Source organism: Hyaena hyaena, unplaced genomic scaffold, assembly GCF_003009895.1.
Source record: "Hyaena hyaena isolate Hyena2069 unplaced genomic scaffold, ASM300989v1 scaffold_108, whole genome shotgun sequence".
NCBI classification, from domain to species: Eukaryota; Metazoa; Chordata; class Mammalia; order Carnivora; family Hyaenidae; genus Hyaena; species Hyaena hyaena.
The window spans coordinates 3,093,475-3,116,225 of NW_024080741.1; the positions used below are offsets into that span (position 1 = coordinate 3,093,475).

General features: G+C 43.5%; 1 long non-coding RNA gene across 1 annotated transcript in view; it reads right to left on the reverse strand.

Annotated features, from left to right (window-relative positions):
* Positions 1-2,264: 2,264 nt before the first annotated feature.
* The window catches only part of LOC120234475, a 69,136-nt gene continuing 48,649 nt past the window's right edge, over positions 2,265-22,751 (reverse strand). Inside the window, exon 2 of the long non-coding RNA XR_005529104.1 lies at positions 2,265-2,642. This is a non-coding gene — a long non-coding RNA (uncharacterized LOC120234475). The remainder of the gene's footprint in view (positions 2,643-22,751) is intronic.

Below are 22,751 nucleotides of genomic sequence, written 5' to 3' on the forward strand. Positions count from 1 at the left end.
CTGGACCCCTGGACCCCTGGAGCCTCATGTCTTGCATTTGTCTGCTCATCTACTAGTATCCTCTCTCTTGGAGAATGGCCCCATTGACCACCCAGTTGCCTGAGCAATTTGGGCTTTTCCTTTTGCTCATTCCCCACCCACACTGCGTTTAATCAATCACCAAGACCTTTGATTCCATGTGCTTAATATTTTTTGAATCTACCTATTTCTCTCCATCCCCATCCTGGCCACCTGTCTACCATATCAGCCTACTGATTAGCCCCCTGAACATCCACTATTTTATTCCTTCCTATCCATTCCTCTATTTCCCAAAACTTTTCCAGGTCTGTCTCCTGCTGAAAACTCTGCTAAGGCTCCCAACAGCCTCAGGATAACGCCCAGAAACTTTAATACAAAACCCCTGCTATCTCTCCATCTCCGGAGACTCATCTACTGCTCTGCTTCACTTTCTATCCCAAGTTCCAGAATGAACTTGTGTTCCCTGAGTTTGTCCTGCTGGGGGTATTTTGGCAAGAGAGCCAGGAGGAGACAGACAAAGATCACAGAAAAGGGTAAGGGGAGAGAAAGAAGAAGGCTTAGAACCTGGGTCTGGGCTGTACCAAACCATTCGCCTGCATTGAAATACTGCCTCTTTATGGGATATTCTCAACCTATGGAGCATTGCCGTCAGACTCAAAGGTGGGTAGGATCTATCAAAGCAAGACTGCAAACTCAAAGCCTTCTCCTTCCAGACAGTATGTCCTCATTTGTGAGCAGAGCACAGTCATTCTTAAGAGGCTTGACGTTTCTTATTAAGTGACAGTGAGCTAGTCACTTAAAGTAATGAGGCTGTGAGTCTTGGTTTCTTCCTTTATGAAATGGGGATGACAGCTGTCCTACTGTGTAGATGTCTTTTTTCTTTGGCTGTACAGCATACAAAGTACCTTCTTGTTTTGGGAAATCCTCTACTGTGTGAGCCTTTGTGGGAGGGAAGGTATACCCCCCACTGGGAAAGTGAAAAAGCCATACTCTGTGACCAGCCCTCGGCAGCGAGAGAGAGAGATGCTCCTGACCAGGTGTTTGTACCTTGAGAATAATGTGAAGACTGAGGCACAGCTGAGAATCATTCTGGTAGAGGCAGTGGAGTAGCAATGACACTGACCGTGGAGGTGGCCTTGGAGGGCCCAGAGTAGGCTCTTCATGCAAGGTGAACTTGATGCCTTTCTTCTGTGTCTTCTAGTCAATGCTGGGAGCTGCATGATCTCCTGTCAGTGAATTCCATTCATGTTCACCAGGCCAGTCAATTTCTGTGGATGGAACTGCAGCTTCACTCAAAACCTCACCTACTTTGCTGCATGGCCACGAGAAAGCAGGACTGTGGTTGGGACTTCACAGGAGGTAGAGTTCATCTTAGTTGTTGGGGAAGGTGGTGAGGATCTGGGTCTGAGATAATAGGGTCTACTGCACCCATGCTTTAAAAAAAGCTTGAAGTTACAGTGGTCAAAACCATATTAAATACCAGGCATTTCATTGTGGGGATGAGATATTGTGAATAAGCTTTGTAAAGGACAAGGAACATCTAAGACATTCTCCTCATCTTACCAATAGAGAGCCCTCCCACTCCTCCTCCACGATGTCTTAAATTTAGCTTAAAAACATAATTGTTCAAGAAAGATGGAGAAAGGCATAAGTCCATTTCGGTAGACTGTTAGCATGGAGGAGCAGACATTTGTTTTCTGCACCCAATATCGCAGAATGAAGAGTCCAGTTTTGGCGGCCTCTGGTGTCATTTTCTCTGGCTGGAAGGACTCTCTTATAAGCTGTGACTCCAGGCTTCCTCTGGCTGTGGAAACCTTAGAAGCTGCCTGCTAAGGTCTGGGCTTCACTTGAAGGGAACAAACCGCCCCCCCCCCCCCCCCCCCCCCCCCCCAGTTAGCCTGATCCCCAACCTCCCCTCCACATCCTGCCCAGAGAGGATCCTTGAGCTCACGTCTGTTCATTCCGCTGCTCCTCGGTTCTCAGAAAGCAGGCGCCAGGGCAGTGGGAGGCCAGGCTCTAGGCAATTTTTCACGTCAACTGGTCTGAGCTGGATGTGAAAGATGTGGCGGCTTCATACCCCCGTTGCCCAAAAGCTGCTGTTTCCTCCACTTTGGAAAACACTCCAAAGCTCAAGAGTCTGGCACATGTCCCTGGGGTCAGAGAGGATGTGCTATTGAGCCCCCACCACGGGACCCATCCCCCTTAACTGCCATCTCTGGGAAGGAGGCACTTGGACGCCACAGTGCTTAATTATAGCATTTAATTTTCCCCCTTACATTTGAAAGAGCAAGTTGTCAGGCAGGCTTATGTGAAGGCAGAACCATTACCATCATGAAGAACTAAATGCAATAACGGAGTGGACCCAGACCAAGGCTGCTGCGGAGAGGAGTTTGCATGCTCTCTCTCTGCCTCTGCGGGGAAATACCACCAATTACTGGCCTGTTGCTGGGGTGGGTGCTTACTCAGGGCAATGTGCTGTCCCTCCTTCATGCTTTCTCTTCCAGTTCTGGAGTCTTCGGGTTCTTTAGGGGCCAAGGGTCAGGTGGAGCTATGAGGAGCCAGGGTCTGAGCTGGGGCTCTGGAGTTATGGAGCAGCACACAGCCAGGGGTCGTGGTTTCCTCACCTGTAAAATGAGAGGAGGAGGTTCAATGATTGCCAAGCTCATTTCCAACTAGCTTTTCTTCCGTGGCTCTGTATTTCCCCCAAGCCTTGGTGGTGTCAGAGACTTGGCTGAGAGGTTCAGGGGTTTGGGCCAAAGTCATTGTCTTGCTGATAATCCATTTCAGTGGGTAAAAGCTGCTGTCCCCTGTTGATCACTGGACAAATGTCCCACTGCCTCAGGAGGAATGCCTCCCTGGAACTTCATGGGTTTGTCTTGGTAAGAAACAAGGAAAGCTGGAGGGGCAGGTCCCTGATTGTCCTACCTGGAAATTAACTGGCCACCTACTATTATCTCAAATCAGATTGATGGGAGGATGGGGGCAAAGTCACATTGACCGTGGATCCCAGACACCAGATCATCAAAATGCAAGGCACCAAAGGAAGTCAATTTGATGGCTTAAAAAAAGAAGTAACAGCAGAAATAAAAACCCTATAAGCTGTTCCAAAAACATGTCATTTTAACTGAAGGAGTTTATTTGATTGAATTTAAAGGAAGTTAATATAAAAGTTCATATGTTTCCTTCCAAGCAAAAAGCCAGATGATATGAAGCATGTTGTTGGTGTCAGACAGATAGTAGATGTGAAGGGGAAGGAAGTCATGCCCATATTTGCCTGAGATCTGATAGCTCATTTTTAAAATTCATCCATCCTCTCAAACTGCATTAATCACCTCCACCCCTGACCCTCTACCATCCTTGTAGGTTGGTACCATTCTTTATGTAGGTTGAGAAAAAGCCAAAGAAAAAGCATTGCTTCTGTTGCCCATTTAACACCTGTTGAATGGCCTGTGAATCAGACCATGGACTTGCAGGGAAAGGTGTACCTGTTGAGATTTTCCAGTTTAGTCACCTCTTGTTAATGCTTGTACCTCACGGTCCACCATCCCTGCCAAGAGGCAGTGAGCTGAGGTCTGTCGCCATCTACTTCTGCAAGCAGCCCCTTTTACCTTGGTCAGACAACCTTTCCTTGCAGAGAGTAGGAATCTGCCTCCTTGTCACATCCTTCTAAAGGTCATGGAACACCTTTGTCCATCCAATTGCTCCAGAAGTCACGCTCACTCTTCTTGTCTCATCTGGACATCAGGTTGTATAATACTCCTCATAGGAGCCTCTAAAATCCCTGTCTACCTCACCACCCCATGTTGGTGCCCATTTTTGGCATCTCTCACCAGGACCATGACAGTAGTCTTCTTCCCCCTGGGCTCTGGCCTTCACTGTTACCAGTGGTCCTTGGGCAAGATTGTGGTGGAGAGAGCATGGGTTTTGGAATCAGACAGAGACCTGTGTTTAAATCTGGGCTTTGCCACTTAGCTGGGTAGCCTCAGCCAAGTTAATTTTTCTATGCCTTATTTCTGGATCTATAAAATGAAAATAATATTGATTTCAGATTATTCTTATGGAGTTTGAATGGGATAACATTTTTTAAAATGCCCACTAGGAAGCCATAAGTAACCACCCAAAAAACATCAGGTACTTTTCCCTTACCCTCTTTCTCACACCCTTTTGAAATTTGTCAAGTGGCAGTTTTAAGTCACTTCATTGCATTGGTTGACATTATCTAAACTTTTCCAGTTTGACACCAAAACGAACCATGGGTAATGTACATGAGGCAGGATAGAACATTCATTCATCCTTCTACCCATCCACCCTATATTTCTGGAGCAACTGTGAGAGCTCAGGCACTCTAACATGCATGGAAAAACACTGAAACCAAAGACAAGAAGTTTATAGCCTCGTGGGGCAGGCAATCTAACATAACATCAGAAGTACTGGAAAGTGGTGAGCCCAGATGGTGTCCCAGAGCACAAGGGAAGAGCTCCTAGCCAGGAACTAGGGTGGTACAGGGAAGGTGTCCTGGAGGTGGGGCTGTCTGGCTTTTGAGGGATGATATGAGTCAGAGAGACTTGAGGCCTTTAAGAATAACCAGTCCTGCCTTGTGTGTTATGCCAAGGAATTTAGATTTGATTTTAAAACCAGTGGGTGGCCTTAAACAGAGGACTGACATAGATTTTTGTTCTAGAAATATCCCTTTGCCTGCATGTCAGAGAATGGGTTGGGAGGATGTAAGACTGGACACAGAAGGACAAGTTGGGGAGTCACAGCAATGGTTCAGCTTGACAAGGACAGGGCTCTGATCAAGGCAGTGTCAGAGGCCATGGAGGGAGAGACCAATGTCTGCGAGGCCATGAAGGTGGAATTGCTCATTCTTGGTGACCATTTAAACGTGGGGCTTATGGAAGAGAAAAGACTCAGAAAGACTCCAGAAGGCAGAGGCTTCTGAATCTGGGTGGCAAATGATGTCATTCACCATGGTGAGCAACTTGAGATGTAGGATCAAAGAATCAGAGAGGGGTAAGGCTGAGTGTGGGATTTCAAAGAATCAGTGAGATTTGGGGGACACTTCTATTTAATGGTTGGCAGGGGAGCACGGACTGGAGAGGATTAAAAACCATCAGTGAGTGGTGTCCCAGAGATCAAGGAAAGGTCAAGCTTCAAGAAGTAGAGGTACATAGTATCAAAGGCTGCAGAAAGATTAGGGCTGAAACATGTTAAATGATCATAGTAAGGTCACCAGTGATATTGGCAAAAACCGTTTCCCTGGACAGTCTGAGCCAACGGTTGTGTAGTAAATAGGGGTGAGTGAGTGGGGAAATTTTCAGTCTATTCTACCAAGAAGCTTGACTCTCAGGAGAAAGTTGTGCATGGGGTTGCACACAGGGGAGCTCACTCGGTTGGGGGCAGAGGCAGGAGGCTTGAGTATATCGATGTTCTTGGGGAAGAACCAGAAGAAATTAGAGTGAGCAGTTGGCTGCTGGCTGGCTGCAATGAGGGGGAAGGGGGGGTAAAGAATGCTCATGGCACGTTGTGTGGGCATTAAAGGAGAAGGAATTGTTACATAAGGTCAGAAGAGTCTGAAATGGGCAGAAGAGTTTAAAGAATGGAGTAGCTTCCTTCACAGGCTGTGGTCCCAAGGGACGTGGCATCCTCACGGTTCCAGAGAAGTCTCCCAATTGAAGCAGAACGCCCAGGTTGAAAGGGGCTTTGGACAAAGGCCTAACATAGCTGAGGTGGTAGCAGAGATGACAGCGGTGTTCATGGTAGGCCCCACTACCAGATTAGGCTCCTGTTTTTCCTTTGGTTTCACTTTCCATCTTGAAGAAAGTGAAAGACAGGCCATCATTACTCCAGTTTGTTGAGATGGGTTTTTAAAAATTTTTTTTAATGTTTTTTTTTTTTTTTTTTTATTTCTGAGAGAGAGAGAGAGAGAGAGAGAGAGACAGTGTGAGCAGGGGAGGGTCAGAGAGAGAGGGAGACACAGAATCCGAAGCAGGCTCCAGGCTCTGAGCTGGCTGCCAGTACAGAGCCTGATGTGGGGCTCAAACCCATGAACCATAAGATCGTGACCTGAGCCGAAGTCAGAGGCTTAACCAACTGAGCCCCCCAGGCGCCCCTGTTGAGATGTTTTTGGACTGCGATTGTGTTATCCAACACATTGGCTGAACACAGAGTAAAACCTGCTCTCATGGACCTTACCATCTTGGTGCAGGATCTTTTTGGTGCAGAATGGAAAGACTTTGAAGTAACTGTTCAAACCAATGTATGGTGCAGTCCAGGGGAAAGATGGAAATAAGGTCAGAATGCAGAGGAGATGACATGCATCTGAACCGAATCCTAAGACAATGGGGAACACTTGAGATTCCTGAAAGACTTGGCGGAGGCAAGTAGGAAGGGCTGGAGAGAGGGAAACTGCTCAGGAGATTGTGGGGCTGGGGAGTGGCAATAGGAAAGGTGAGAAAGGCTTTTCTGACAAAGGGTCTGCAGGGCTCAGGCCCTACTTGGCTTTCCATTCTAATGTTTTTTTTTGTTTTTGTTTTTGTTTTGTTTTATTTCTGAGAGAGAGACAGCACGAGCAGGGGAGGGTCAGAGAGAGAGGAGACACAGAATCTGATACGGGCTCCAGGCTCTGAGCTATCAGCACAGAGCCTGACGCGGGGCTCGAACTCACAAACCATGAGATCATTACCTGAGCCAAAGTCAGACGCTTTACCAACTGAGCCACCCGGGCCCCCCTTGGCCTTCCATTCTAAAGGCTCTCATCTGTATTGATTGCTTATATGATTCTAATTGATTTCTAATTCCAAGAAAGAATTCTTATTTTTTTGTTTTGCTTTGTTTAAAGTAATGCAGGCATGAAATAAGGTGGTGAAAGCATGGAAATGGATCAGAAATAGAGCAAGAGCACCAAATCAGCAGATGGAAAGAAACCATTCCACTCCCAGAAGAAATAGTCCAGCAGCACAGATGCTGGCCCCCTGTCCAAACCCAACACGGAGATACTGGAGAAGCCAGGGGGAGGTTAAGTGGGTCCAAGAAATTCTGGGGGAGACATCAGAAAATGGGGGAGATGTCAGTTGGGGGAGAAGTTGGAAATGATGGTTAGAAAGGAGGTAGGTCAGACGCCACCGATAGAAGGGAAGGAGACTTTTCATGAGTCACATTATCTCTCCATTGTTGTCCTGCCTGGATCAGTGCTTTCTGCTTTGCCACAAGGTGTGAAAATGGCACACCCCACCCAGTGCCAGCCAGAAGAGGGAGGCTACCATTAGGACAGAGATATGCCAGATTTCGGCGGGTGTGAAGTTATAAGGTAAAGGTGGTTGTTAAATCCGTCCTGAGAGTGGCCTTCTATCCTCCTCAGTTATGGAGGGGGTGGGCTAGGCAATCAGCCAAGGGAAGAAGCAATTCTTGAAAAGTGCCCAGCTGGGGGATTCCTCTGGGAGAAGAGTCTCCTGGCTGGGTTGGGAAGGAGCAATCTGAGTCCAGACTGTTCTGCTGGAGGCTCTGACCCCTGAGGCAAGGCTTTCCTCCCTCCAGTGTACATGGAGAAACACAAACTAGAACCAGGATCCCACTTCTTCCCTGAATTTTTATCACTTGCCTAAATAGTTAGTTGATAGTCTTAAACAAATACTAACTCCCAGAGAAAATTATCAGATGTCCAAAGAGAGTAATCACTAGAGCAAAAGGTTTAACACACTGGATATACTATGCTAGAATGAGCGGAATTAGTACAGCAAGTGAACACAAAATTAAAATAAACATTTATCTTCAAGGAAATCTAAGAGGATGTTGTAAGTCTGAAGTAGAAACAAGCAGTTAGGAAGAACTGGACAATTTATTTAGAATGCTGGACAATATAGGCACAAATATAAAAACTAATAAATCACCATAAGACATAGCAATGGTGAAAATTAAGAATGTCAAAACTTTCAGAGAGAAAAAAACTACAAAAAACAAGAATCAAATTGACATCCATCTTCTCAATAGGAACACTAGTTTTAAGAAAACAGAATAACATTTTCAAAGTATTAAAAGGAATTTGGAATATAGAGGTCTAGCCATAGCAATCAATACTATAACAATAGAAGGTGCTAACATGGTTGGGTAGATGCTGAGAGGCTGTTCTCTGACCAAAGTGCCATTGAAATTGGAAATTACTAGTAAAGATGTAGCCTAAAAAACTCCCATCTATCTGGAAATAATTCCTATTTAAAGATGAATCCATATAAAAAATACAAAATAATGATGAACAGTAATTAAAGCACTGTGAGTTGAAATCTGAGAGACATAACTAAAGCAATACTTAGAGGAAAATGTGTAGCTTTAAAAAACGCATTTATTACTCAACCAAAAAGACTGAAAACATATGAGTCAAGCATTCAATTCAGGTATTTAGGAAAAAAGCAACAGTTAAAAGGTACAAATAATATAAAAAATAATAAAGTTGAAGACATAAATAAATGAAATAGAGAAGAGTAACAACAAAAATGTTTAACAAATCTAAAGCTCATTCTCTGTAAAGCAATTCTCTGGCAAAAATAACTAAAAATAAATGATATATAAACAAAATGAAGGCTTAGCAAGGGAAAATAACTGCCTAAGCAACTGATTAAAAATATCAAGAGAATATTGTGAATTAGAAAGTCAACATTTAGAAAACCTAAATGAGTTGGGGCCCCTGTGTGGCTCAGTTGGTTAAGCGTCTGACTTCGGCACAGGTCATGATCTTACGGTTCGTGGGTTCAAGCCTTCCATCCGGCTCTGTGCTGCCAGTTCAGAGCCGGGAGCCTGCTTCAGATTCTGTGTCTCCCTCTCTCTCTCTCTGCCCCTCCCCCATCATTCTCTCTCTCTCTCTCTCTCTCTCTCTCTTAAAAATAACATTAAAAAAATAAAATACCTAAATGAATTGGATTTGTGAATTATACACACACACAACATATATATACATATATATAACATGTATATATATACACACACACATACATACATACATGCTTACATTTACATAAGAAATGCCAAATTTGAAATATAGCCACCGAAGAATTGTGAACCATTCCTATCACCTATAAGAAAATAATTCACAGGGGCGCCTGGGTGGCTTAGTTGGTTGAGTGTCCGACTTTCGCTTAGGTCATGATCTCGCGGTTCGTGGGTTTGAGCCCCGCGTCGGGCTCTGTGCTGACTGTCAGCTCAGAGCCTGGAGCCTGTTTCAGAGTCTGTGTCTCCCTCTCTCTGTGACCCTCCCCTGCTCACGCTGTCTCTCTCTCTCTCTCTCTCTCTCTCTCCTAGAAATAAAACATTAAAAAATTAAAAAAAAAAAAGAAAGAATTCACAGCTTTATAGACAAAGAACCAAGAATGTCTCTTATACAAGTTGTTTCAGAAAATTGAACAAAGGAGAACTCGATCTGATTTATTTTTATGATGCTAGTATGTACCCTTGGCTCTGAGGTCAGGTAAGTACAATAAAATTAAAGAAAGTTATGGTCCTATGTCATTTGGAGTTAATTAAACATTAACTCACTCAATCCAAGAATGTATTTAAAAATGATGTATCATTTAAAAATGATAAGTATGTTTATTCCAAAAATGCAAGGATGACTAAAAATCATAAAGGCCCTAAACGGCCATAAAGCTAGAAGTAGAACTTGTTTAATTTGATAAAGGCTATATACCAAGAATTTTCTGCAGACATATATATGAACAGAGAAACTTAATTATTTGGAAATCTGGAACAAAACAAGATGCCTACAAAAACATTGTTACCATTCAGTTTACTACTGGAGATCTTGGCTAATGTGACAATACATGAAAAGTGAATAAAAGGAATAAAGATAGAGACAAAAAGTCATTTGCAGATGTTCTGATAAATTACCTGGGAAACTCAAAAGAATCAAGAGTCAAACCATTAGAACTAATAAGAGATGTCAGCAGAGTTATTGGATATGAGTCCATCTTATAAAAATCAATAGTGTCCTTTTATAACCAACTGGAATATTGGGTAGGAAAAGATATTTTCAGAGGCAACAAAAATTATGAAATACCTAGGAAAGTGTCTAACAAAGAATTTGAAGACAAAAATTTTTAATTTTGTTAAAGATCATTATAAGACTTAGATATCTAGAGAGGTATACCATGTTCATGACTTAATATGAAAATGTAAACTCTCTGCAAATGAATCCATAAATTAAATGAAATTACAGCAAGAATGAAGACAGAATTTGGGGACTAGCTTAACAAATGTTTCTAAAATGTGTGTGAAATAATTGTATATATTATTAAGAAGAATAGTTCAAATTTCTTACTTCTACCACATACAAAAATAAACTAAATGAATTGTAGACTTTATGGATCCATGGGAGGCCAAGGATTGTAGAGCTAAATGTGAAAGGTAAAATTATGGTATTAATATGATGAAAAAATTTTGTGTGTCTGTGTATGTGTGTGACTTAAGGTAGAAAAAGAATTTTAAGCGATACTTAACTAGCACAGATTATAAGGGAAAAACTTGGGGGATGTAACCACATTAAGAGTTTCTGTTCAGTAAATGATACCATAGATGAAGGTGACAGATTGGTGATAGACCTGAAGAAGTTTGCAAGTTTTAAAATGAAAAGGAATCAGAGAACTAACACAAATCAAGAAGGAAATGATAGGAAACTTTTTATTTTTAGAAAATTAAATGAATTCGCAGGAGGCTAACAAATATATGAAGAGATGCCCAACCTCACTAGTGATTAAGGACAAGCAAAACAAAACAAGATACCACTTTCCATCCATCAGATTAGCAACCATTGGGACGTGAGGTACTAACAAGTATTGGAGAGGACATGGGGACTGAGGACTCTCAAGACTGCTGGTAGGAGTGTAAGGCTGAACATCCTGGAGAGCTATCCATTGTCCACGTCCTGGCATGGCTTTGCGAAATTATTCCATAATTTGGAAATCCTACTCTTGGGTATATGACCCAGAGAAACTCATAAATGATTCTAGGAGAAAAGATGAATAAGGATGCCCACTGAGGCATTGTTTATATATCAGAGAGCTATCTAATCAACACATCCTACATGAAGGGAATGGGGAACTAATTAATAAGAGTAATATTATTAGCTTTTTTTTTTTTAGCAGTTACAATATGCCAAGCATATTTCAAAGCTCTTCAGATAAACCAAAAACTCATTTAATCCTCATAATCCGAACATGTAGATGCTCTTAGTATCTCATTTTATATGTTAGGAACCTGAGTCACAGAGCAGTTAGGCAGTTTGCCCAAGATTACACAGCTAGCAAGCGGAAGAGCCAGCAAGTGGAACACCCTGTTGTAGTCAGAAACCAGGAACTAGATTAAGGACGAGATTGTAAAAAAATACAGATATTTCAGTGGGTTCCTATAGGTGGGAGCAAGGATGGGGAGGATGAAAGGAAAAGTGAGGGGTCTTGCACACAACAATGATGACCATCTGTTTTGACATGGAGGGCATGATGAACTCCGTACTTGAGGCCCAGATGTTAAAACTAAGGACAATGTAGCTGAGAAAGAAGGCAGACAGGGAAGTGTCCCAGAGAGGCTCCTACACCAGCCCTACTCATTAGAGCACAAGCAAGAAGAGATAGTAGGGAAATGAAGATTTTGCCAATTACCATTCACTTTGTACTTTACCCACATGTGCAAAATTAAAAGCAGGCCAACGTTCTCTCTGCTATCTTAAAAGTCTTCTGGGCCACCTTTCCTCGCTATTTCTTGGATATACTAATTTTACCTAACCCGAGGCGCCTGGGGGCTTCAGTTAGCTAAGCATCCGACTTCGGCTCACGTCATGATCTCGCGGTTTGTGGGTTCGAGCCCTGTGTTGGGCTTCATGCTGACAGCTCAGAGCCTGGAGCCTGCTTCAGATTCTGTGTCTCCCTCTCTCTCTGACCCTCCCCTGCTCATGCTGTCTCTCTCTCTCTCTCAGAAATAGAACATTAAAAAATTAAAAAATAAAACAAACTAATTTTAACATAACCCTAAGCAACATGAAATTAGGGAATAAAAGCTATTGAAAATGTCTCTATCCATACACACACACACACGCACACACACACCTGGCACTATTTAGTTTCCTACAGTTTCATGGGCATTTTTTCCCTCTCACAGTGGGGGATGGCTGATATATCAAGTTATGAAAGGAGCTTCCCAGAAAATTCAGCTGATGGCAGGAATTGTGTCCAGACACTGATGTGTAGAAGCAGGTGTTCAGGTATGATGAGGTGGTGTGTATAGGGACTGGCTGGGGGTATATGTGGGGGGATCGTGAACATGGATAAATTTCCATCTTTTTTTTTTTTTTTTTTTTTTTTTTATAACTCACATTCCAGCTGAGATTTCTACAGGGGTTGAAGGTTTATATGAAGCCAGGATGAAGAGTCAGGGTTGACCCTTAGGGAAAACACCCCAATTCAGTGCTAGATTGCTGTGGCTGGAGGAATTACTCACTCTTGGGCAGGGCAAAAGTGTCTCAGATAGAGCGTCTTTTTTTTTTTTTTTTCTCACAAGTGTTTATTCATTTTTGAGAGAGAGAGAGCGCGTGAGCATGTGCACGAGTGGGGGAGGGGCAGAAAGAGAAGGAGAGAGAGAGAACCCTAAGCAGGCTCCTAGCTGATAGCACAGAGCCCAACGCAGGGCTCAAACTTACAAACCATGAGATCATGGCCTGAGCTAAAGTCAGATGCTTAACTGATGGAGCCATCCAGGTGCCCTGGTAGAGCATCTACCTACCTCTAAAAAAACAAGTCATGATTTGATGGGGATGGGCAAGATCCAATTGTGCACTGAATTCATCTCAAAGTCCTGGAGAAATACTTGGCTTTTCCTGTCACATACCTCTAGCACATTTGTCTTTGACACTCACTTGCTTTTAAACATCTTAATACGCTTACCACAGGAACATGGGGTAACTTTCAAGTTCATGCCTTTGAAAGGCAAAAGCTCTCCACCTTTTCAATGTTAGCAGCCCCAGGTAAGCCAGGGGCTGACCTACTGTGACAAAATTCTGGTTTCAGCCATAAGAACCCAGGTAGCTGCTTTCTCTTTTTGAGCTGCTATTATCAGAGTACAGGAGATCTCTATTAATAGACTAAAGAGTTCATGCTGCTGGTGATGTTTCTAAAAGAAGGCAGTAGTGCAGCCAACCCAGGCTTAGCTGCCCCATTTTGCATTGAGAAGTTTCCGCTGGGTGCGTGGCCATAATTAGGTTATGGGGCTGCTAATATGATTGTACTGCCCGGAAATGCAAAATCCACGAGTCAATTAAACATCAAGGTGGAGTTCTTTCCAGCTGATCAATTGCAGCTCCTCCCCAACAGTGTTGAGGCCTGGGTGATGGGAGGGATGGATTTGCCAGACAAGGCTGCTCCTTCTCTCCACCAGTGCCCGAGCTGAGACTCCAGGTTCCTGCTCTGGGCAGCCTGCCTCGCTGGTGGGGGTCCAGTGGATGGGGAAGGTTCAACTATCTCAGCTTGATTCAATTCAGCAAACATTTACTCAACTCGTACTGTGTGCTCAAAGTATATAAGAGCAAGGGTCTTCCTTCTTTTAAATTATTATTAAATATTCTTGTTCTAACAATTCAAATGATAAGCTAGAAGGTCACTCTCTTCCCCTCCAACCCTGCCTTCCAGGAGTATCCAATGTTGAACTTGTGTTATATGCTTCTATAAGTTTTCTGTGCTTCTATAAACATGTTCACAGGTGCAGAAATGTCACCAAAAAATGGCACAACATTTTTTCTGCAACTTTCTTGTTTAACCATATAACACAAAGTTTCTAGATTAATATACATATAAACCTAGCTCATTTCTTATCAATAGCTGCATACAATTATGGACTATGGGGATGGCATAATTTCTTTAATTGTTGCTCTTCTGACGTGTATTCAAGTTATTTCTAGCTTTTTGCTCAGGTACCCTTTCTGGGAGTATAGTGTGCCAAAAAAAACAGGGGCTTCAGGAGTAGACAGACCCAGGTTTGAATCTCAGCATTGCCATTTACTGTGTGACCTTATGGACATTCTACAAGCTCCTCCATGCTCTATGTCTTGCACTGAAAAATGGGGATAGCAAACAGCTTGAATGAGATGTGATGATCCACGTGTTGTAAGAAGGGCCTGACACACGTGAGTGTCCAGTTCAGAAGTCTTCCTTTATTTTGGCACATTTCTCACTGCCATAATTAGAAGACGGAGCTCCACACAGTCGGGGACTCTAAGGAGGAAGTCATTGGAGAAATGCAGATCCAGGTGATGCCAACTGTACAGTATCTGCAGATAAAGATGCCGTCTCCTGTGACATGTGGAGCCTCGGGACATCCCTGGGAGGCCCCAGAAAGGAGGTGGGTCTCCTGCCTCTGCTCTATGAGCTGCACACCTTTGAGGGTTCTGTTTCCACAGGTAAGCACATTGTGTTCAGAGAAGTGGAGGGGTCTTATGCAAGGTCCTCATGCAAGGACCCTCTCTGATTTAGTCACGATGCCAGACACTGGGTGCTCTGCCATGCCACTGCCACCACCTGTGTGAATGACTGGAGCCACTGGCAGTTCTCCTTAAGGGCTGTCATTCTTTATCTAGATGGCTTAGCTCTTAGTATAACTTGCAAGTGCCGTTAAGCTAGTCTTGTACCATCAGCTCTACTTGTTGAAGAACTTAGAACACATGGAACCTGGGTGTCAGCCCCCTGCCTCCTACAAATCAGGCCTCAAGGTGGAATATTCACACCCACATTCATAGATTGACTTCCCCAGGCTGCAATATGTTGACATGGTTTTATCTTGAGTCTCTTCATTCCAGGGGTCAGGGGCCAGTCAGATAGTCCCAAAGTCTTTTCGCTATTTCTCTCTGGAGGCTCCAGAGCCACCAGACAAATGCATCTCTGATGGCCTCCTTTAATATCCCAGCAATCCCTGGGTGTTTATGCAGATTAGGCCCCTCCAACAATTTGCACAAGCTTATCTATGTCCTCAGAATTTTCTAGATCAGTAACTCAAATAGTGCTGCGTATACTGGCTTCAGGAGTTGGTTTACAGTGAAATGAGACAAATAACAGAGTGGAGAGTTTTCAGAAAGCTACACGTATTCAAAGGACTGCTCTTTACCCTTTGAGATTGAGGAATTACCTTCTTGGCATTAAAATGTCCTTTTCAAAATGGTGGCCCTTTCTTTCTTGACAAATGGAAACATTTAATTTGCAGTGATATTTTAATTTTTCTCGTTTTGCTGTTCAAGGACTCTGCCCATATTTCCACTGGATGTTAATGTTTTTTATATTGCTTTGTAATTTATTCTACATTTTAAAAACATTAAGCCCTAAAACTATTCACAAAAATATCACAACTTGTCACGTCAGTTTATGTATCATGTTCTCCATGTGTCGTTTACATTTTTATGCACTTCCATGCAATTCTTTTTGCAATTTGGATAATAAGAGCAGTGGAAAAACAAATCCACACTTTATCTCAAATCTGTACAATCTTTTTTCAGTTCAACGTCACTGAAGTCTTAAATTTATTAGTTTCCCCCTAATTGTTTTTATGTCCTGATTTAAAAGATTTAAAAAATAGGTAATCCCACATGGAGTCCCAAACTTTTAGAGTTTTCATTACCTGTAAAATCTGACAGTGGCGAACACTGTTCTAGGCAATTTCTCTCCCTTCCCGCCTCTCCCGGGTACCACTGGCCTCAATGGAATATGCTCATCATTCATGTAAGCTTGAGAGATGTCCCTGACACAGCTGGCGTCAAGGTCTATCATGCTGAGAAAAATGTATTTTCTCATAATTTCCTTAGTTCTCCAACAACCTTTGATTCACCCTTCCAAGCTTACAGCTTGGTGTCTTTCCTGATTGACTTGTTTGCATAAAAGTCCATTGTTAGCCCATGGTTACCATATTCGTTCTCCATTTCCAGTTACAACTTACATTTTTCAGTAGGCTCTCAGTATGCTGTGACTTCCCTTTACTAAGACTCCTGTTACCATTGACTCAAGAGTGATTCACATGCGAAACAAAGATGGGGGTGACTCTCTGGGATCTGACATTAATCTGATAGTGATAAAAATGCCTTCCATATCACCCATGTGGATAAACTTGCTCTCATCTACCCATTTATGGTCATGCATGGAGTTGCTGCTTTAATTTTGAAGCATTCATTGTTTTCAGTGGGAATTAGTGATCTCAAACAGGGCCAGGGACTGAGAGGCCGGCTGTGCCACAAGTGTAATTGAGGCATCTTGGTAGTATTGGGAGAGCACTGGGTGTTTGGTCCAGTAGGCTCTTGTCCTGTGATGTCTGCGTGACCTGGAGCAAGTCATCACTCCTCTGTGCCCCACCTTCCTCTGGAAAACAAATAGGTTGGTCTCTATGTGGAGTGTCCATACAAACCACTGAGGTACAAAATGCAGATACTAGATCTTGTGCTGATACTTAGTCTTTAAAAATTACCTGGATAGCGACGAGTGCTCTATGTCAGACACTCACACATCTAGTATGGTGGATAGAGACTATCCTATGTCAGGCACTCATGTTCCCGGAACTGTACTGAGAGAAGGGGCAGGTTCATTATGCAGAGGTGCTGGGAGGGGCTTCCTCACTGGTGTGTGGGCTCTCACCATACTGTAATGTTTTGCAATCTACCAGGGCTTATTACCATGTATTCGATAGTGTGAACCAAATTAACCCTCATAAAATGGGTGAGTGACTTAAAGATTTCTGTAAAGAAATGTATGGATTAAAGATAACAGTAATTTTGCAAGGGCAACAACAAGAAAAGCAACAGAAGCCACCGTTCTGCACCTGGAACAGTCCATCAGTATCATGAGGAGCTAAAACAACGAAAGATCTAATTGGATCAGGTAAGAAGTTAACTTAAAACCCCCAAATTCTCTAGGCTCTTAGTACATGGACTTTTTCTCACCAGTGATACACTCTGTGTGGCGTATCCATTGTGCCCTTGGGAGTTACCTTTCTAAGCTCGGAAGATCAGTAGAAGCATGGATTGATGTATCAAAAGTTTGATATTTGAGATATTTAAATTGATGTATCTTAAAGTATAATACTAAAATTTTTTCTTTAAAAATGATGTGAATTCTACCACTTTGCTCTCACTAAAAATATAATGAACAGTACTTTAATGAGAATAAAAATTTGCACAATTAACTACATTTAAATATATTGGGAATATCTGTAAAGTTTTATGGCATTTTTTCCAAAAGTCTGTTTTTTGTTTGCTCTGTAATAAACATATTAGTACAGAAGTATATCCATGTGACTTATATATAATGAAATACATATTTTGGGGTGTGCTGTAGTATTTTATTGCTACCCAGTAAAAGAAGAGTCAAGATGTGGATTTGGAGATTGTGGAGAAATCTTCTGACCATGTTGTTTTCCCTAGGATTTCCTTCAGAAGCCAGGTCGCAATTATAGGAAGAAGTGTTTGGGAGATATGTCAAGATCCAACATCCAGTATTAATTTTTAAAAGATCATTCATAATTCATGGAGACCAACAAATAACTTCCACCTTTTTATCATGGTAGACCGTAGAAACATTAACAGAGGGATATAGTCTTTGCTATTTCAAATGCCCCTCATTGCTGAACTGCAGTATATAAATGCTGCATACTTCGTAGGCAGTAGGAGAATGAATCATTAAGTGAGAAGTTACTGCTTATAGTAAGTTTCAGTTATTTTTTTCAGTTATTTCAGTTATTATCAAAATAACAGTATTTTGAGAAACAAAGTGTCTCATGGTCCCCTCCATGTTTTGCGATTTTGACTAGTAAGGTTTTGACTCGTGAACCCCCTGTTTGTCTCCACTGGAAATATGGGATTTGGGCATGAATGGAGGTGAGGAGCTGGAGGAAGAAACTGTGGTGACCAAGAGGGGTTCTGCAGAGAGGGAGAGGAGAGTCTCAGAGGAAACCCCACCCCACGCCCAGAGAACGGGGAGCAATGTTCTCTGTCAGGTGCTCTGCCTGGACTATCAAATCAACTTCTAGAAGCTTCACTTTAACCGCTGTTTCAATGACTCTTTTTCTCAGGTCGGCAGCTTCCTGTCTGGAGGCGATGAGGCTTCTGTCAACTCCCCAAACTCTCAACCCATGAGCAAGAGCTTGTCAGCTCAAGGGGCATAATCTGTCTTTGAGAAGAAGTGCTTCTTTGTAGCTTTTCTTCCAGGTCTTTGAATCACTTTCTGCAGGTCTCCCACTCTCCATCCACACAGCTTGTCACTTGCTCTGAACACCCCTCTCTCTCCAGAGTCATCGTCTGCCTTCACAGATGACCTTCCAAGAAGCTTCATTTCTTCTTCTTGACAAAGTTCAGCCCCTCCATTTACTGTCTCCTGAACATTCTGATCGGCACTTGTAATCAAGGCTTGAAGTTCCCTGTCCTCTTTTTCAGCAAAGCTGGTACAGAATGGAGTTTTCTCCCTGCCCTGGGTGTTTAGGTGCGCACTTGACTCTGCTGCATCAGTCAGTCTCTTCCTGGTCCAAGAGGAGGGGACCAGTCATCTGTATGCTCTTCGCTTCCTGCTCCCAAGTCCTCACTGGCGTCTCCTCTCCAAGGGAAGCCCCCGGCGCTTTTATCTTTAAAGAATGTTTCTGCAGGGACTCACTCCGTCTGCGTTTCCACACAGGTCCTATAGATCACTAAGGAGAGCTCGAGTGTTCTTCAGCTGCCTGTAACAATTTTATGTGTGTTTTAACTTCTTATTCTGATGGATTTAGCTTCTTTCAGAACTCAGAAATTTTTTGCAGAGTCGGACATCCGCCCTTCTTGATCTGAGCATCGAGGCTCCTCTTTTGCCAGCTGGTTTGCTATGAAGTGTGTGACCGGCCAAATCACAGGAGGGGGCGTGCCTGGGACTCCGGGTTTTTCTCATCACGGGGGGAAACTTGAGATCTTTACATTTGGCTAGAACAGGTGCCCAACTGCTAATGATGTGTTCCTGGTCTCTCTGTACAGAAAATCTTTCTGCCTGTAACCAAGAAACACATGGACTCCCAGGGCACCCTCCACTACTGTCGCTGGTCCCCAGAGAGCAGGATATCCTCGTCAGGGACTTCTTTCACGAAGTGCCGCATGTGATGTTTCCAGAGTTTACCCACAGCATGAAGTTCCACCACAGGGCTGCAAGCTGCCATGGAGGGAGTGGCCTGTGGCCTCCAGGGCCAGCTGCACGCCTGTCCAGACCACAGCTGCACCAAGCATGTAGGGTAGAACATGCCGGCACAGAGTGAGGAAGGGAGTGGAGAGGACGAAACAATGAAGGACTCACACATCCTCAACCCTGCCAGGGGCTCCTCTTTCTTCTACTTGAACTTCTTTAGTGGCCCTTGAGGAACCAACCACTGCATCCGCTATACTCGCTGCCCCCTCCACCTGGAAAGACTTTGCTCTCACTGCCCATGTGGCAAGCGCATGTCCATCCATACCACTGGGACTCATCACAGGTGTGTTCCCAGAAGAAAGGCCTGGCACAGAGTGGGTGTTCGGTGCTCCACATGTTTGCAGAGTGAATACGTGAAGGAGGGAAAAAGTCCTCTTTGACCATCCCTCAAGATTCACGCACAAAGCTCTGTTCGTTCACCATAATGTTCCATTTGAAGAGTTTAAAGTTCCTATGGGTGTAAAATATCTGCATAATGTCACGGAAAATATTTAACATGTTTCAACATTGAGTGAACTTAAACCATTGCTCAAAATTCACCCTTTGAACAACACAGAAGACCTCACAATTGTTTGAAAAAATTATCTGATAGGGATTATTTTCTGTAACTACATTTCAGGAAACTTGGAAACAAGTCACAAAAATCAAAGTGAAAACAACTGTGGATATTTTTAAACTTTTTTTTGAGTGAGAAAATCACCACAAAACCCAAACTGCACAATGATTTAGAAAATACTAACAATGAAAACACTTTCTATCAAAACCTGTGGCATAGAGCCAGTATTATGCAAAGAGGAAGATTCATAGCATTTAACGCTTAAACCAAAAGTGTGGACGTGAATTGGACAATTAAGCATCTAGCTAAGAAAGTTAGAAATGGGAGAAACACAAGGAAAGCAGAACAATGTAAATAATATTGAAACAAATGTTTTGGAATTTGGAAAATCTGAAGACTTGATAAAATCATCAAAAAGCTAATTATAGGACACCTATTATTCTTTTTAAAACAAAGAGGGCAGAAATACAAAATTGAAAATTAAAAAAGAAATCCCCAAAGACATAGAGGAAAATGACTTTTCAGAGCCTACCTTCCAGAACACTGTACAGGGAGATGGAGAGACAGGGAGCCGATGGCAGATCTGGCCTATGCTCCTGAGCGACTTTTTTTTTTTTTTAATTTTTTTAATGTTTTATTTATTTTTGAGAGAGAGAGAGAGAGACAGCATGAGCAGGGGAGGGTCAGAGAGAGAGGGAGACACAGAATTCGAAACAGGCTCCAGGCTCTGAGCTAGCTGTTAGCACAGAGCCTGACGTGGGGCTCGAACCCACCAGCCATGAGATCATGACCTGAGCCAAAGTCAGATGCTTAACCGACTGAGCCACCCAGGCGCCCCCTGAGCGACCTTTAGCTCCAGACCTGTTGACCCCCCACGTGAGCAGCCCAGACCCTTCAGCTGTGCCTAGTTGGTTTCCTGGGGAGGGAAGATAGGCAATTCCCACCCAGACCACAAGGCTGGCATCCGGGGCCGGGCCTGGGACAGAGTCTAAGCAAACCAGGCTGGTGTCGCTTCTGAGACGCACTCTTTACTGGAGGATTGGAGGCTTTGCTTTGGCCTCATTTGTAATTTTCTGTGCCTATATCTAAACAGCATACTGACAGCTTTTGGATTTAAAGGCCTCTATAGGTTGAATTATTATGCAGACTGAAGGGAAGTACAGACCTTCCTTCTGGGACCCCACAGGTAGGTCTGTGTGTGTGTGTGTGTGTGTGTGTGTGTGTGTGTGTGAGAGAGATGAATGAATGAATGAGTGGACCAAGGACAAAGCCATTGTTTGATGACTTTGAAGAGGACAAATAACCCTGTGGACTCTGCAGGTGATCCTCTGGGTAGAGCTTAAAAGCCTGGGGAAAAAGCCACAGCTCCAAGAGGCATTCTAGGTCCAAGATAGCATTACATTTTATAAGCTATTAATTCTCAAATTCAGCATGTCCAAAAAAAGACTTCTTAATGACTCCCAGACCTGTTTCACCACACCACCTCCTCCGCCCCACTAACCAGCCCCATCGTATACCTAGAGTTGCTCAAGCTGGAACCCTAGGGGTTATCCTTGATCCCCTTTCTCCCCTCCTGACTCATATTCCATCTACATGAGTCTGGTCAAGACTATTTCCAAAGCGCTTCCCAGATTGACACGGTGCTCTCTCGCTCCACTACTTCCACACAGGTCAAAGCCACCATAAATTCTTGCCCACAGGAAAGTGCGGCAGTAGTCTCTTACATGGGATTCGTGTTTCTGCTCATATTCCCTTTGGGTGTTCTCTGTGGACCATTTGGAGGTGTCTTTCTAAGTGCAGACTGACCCCATCACCCTTAAGATGGAAAGCCTTAAGGCTTTCCAAGGGCTGTCCATCATATCGGTGATGAAGCTCAGATCCCTTTCCCTGGCCTGTAAGGCACCACAGAACTAGGCCCCTGCGCTCCTCTTCAGTGCCAGCCTTTGTCATTCTCCTCACTCACACAGTGTGCTCCAGCCACAATAGCCTTTTTTCCGATCTCCAAGTTTATTCCTACGTTAGAAACCTGAATTAGCATCTTTTCCCATGATGCATGCCCCCCAAATCTTCTTACAACTGAATCTTTTCTCAAGGCATATTTTCAACTTAAACAGATTTTTGAACTCAATTCAACGTGCACCCCCCCCTTCACTCTATCATATCTCCCTGTTACAGTTTCAATATATTGTGTACAGGGTGGTCTAAAAGTCTTCACTCACTTTCATACGTCTATCAACAGTGAGCACTTCATTGTCCTATTCTTTCTCAGCCTAGAACCCGGATAAGGATTTGGGTTAATTTCCTTTCTTATCAGATGTGCTATGGAGCTCTTTTTCCAGCTATCCTAGATCAAGGAAAGTACGGTTCCCAGATGTTGGCAAACATCCCTACCCTGCCTGCAGTACCTTCCTGTACTTCATGTCTCTACACCCGGCCATCTTCCTCCCTTACATCTTCTCCATTCTGGCTCTATCACTTTGCTATTTGTACTGTTTTGGCCTGTGGGCCTCTAAGGGGATGGAGACATGGGGGAGAACACCTGGTTCACATAAATAAACCTGGCAGCCTCAGAGGTAGCCTCACTAGGGCAAAATCCTAGGGCGGCAAGCAGGTTTCCTCCAACATCAGCCACCTTTAGTCTTTTTGCAAAATCCGATTCTCCAGTCATGCTATCAGTTCCCTCTAGACATTTTTTTGTGATCAGTGAATGTTGAGAGAAAGTCTTGGTCAGAGGGGAAATTTAGTGGTCAACTCTCCATGAGTGAGAAGGGAAAGGCATGACAGTTATGCCAGCTGGCACAATTCTGATTGACGGGGCGAAACTGTGCAGCCTGCGGGAACTCACGGGATGGGAGAGGAAGACAAGAAGAAAACCCAGGCAGTTCAGTGGTGGGTTTGCTTTCTTCCCAATGGCAGCAGGGAGGAGGGCCAACATGGTGGGCAGAAGGGATGTCGAAGTTGTCTTGCGCAGGCTC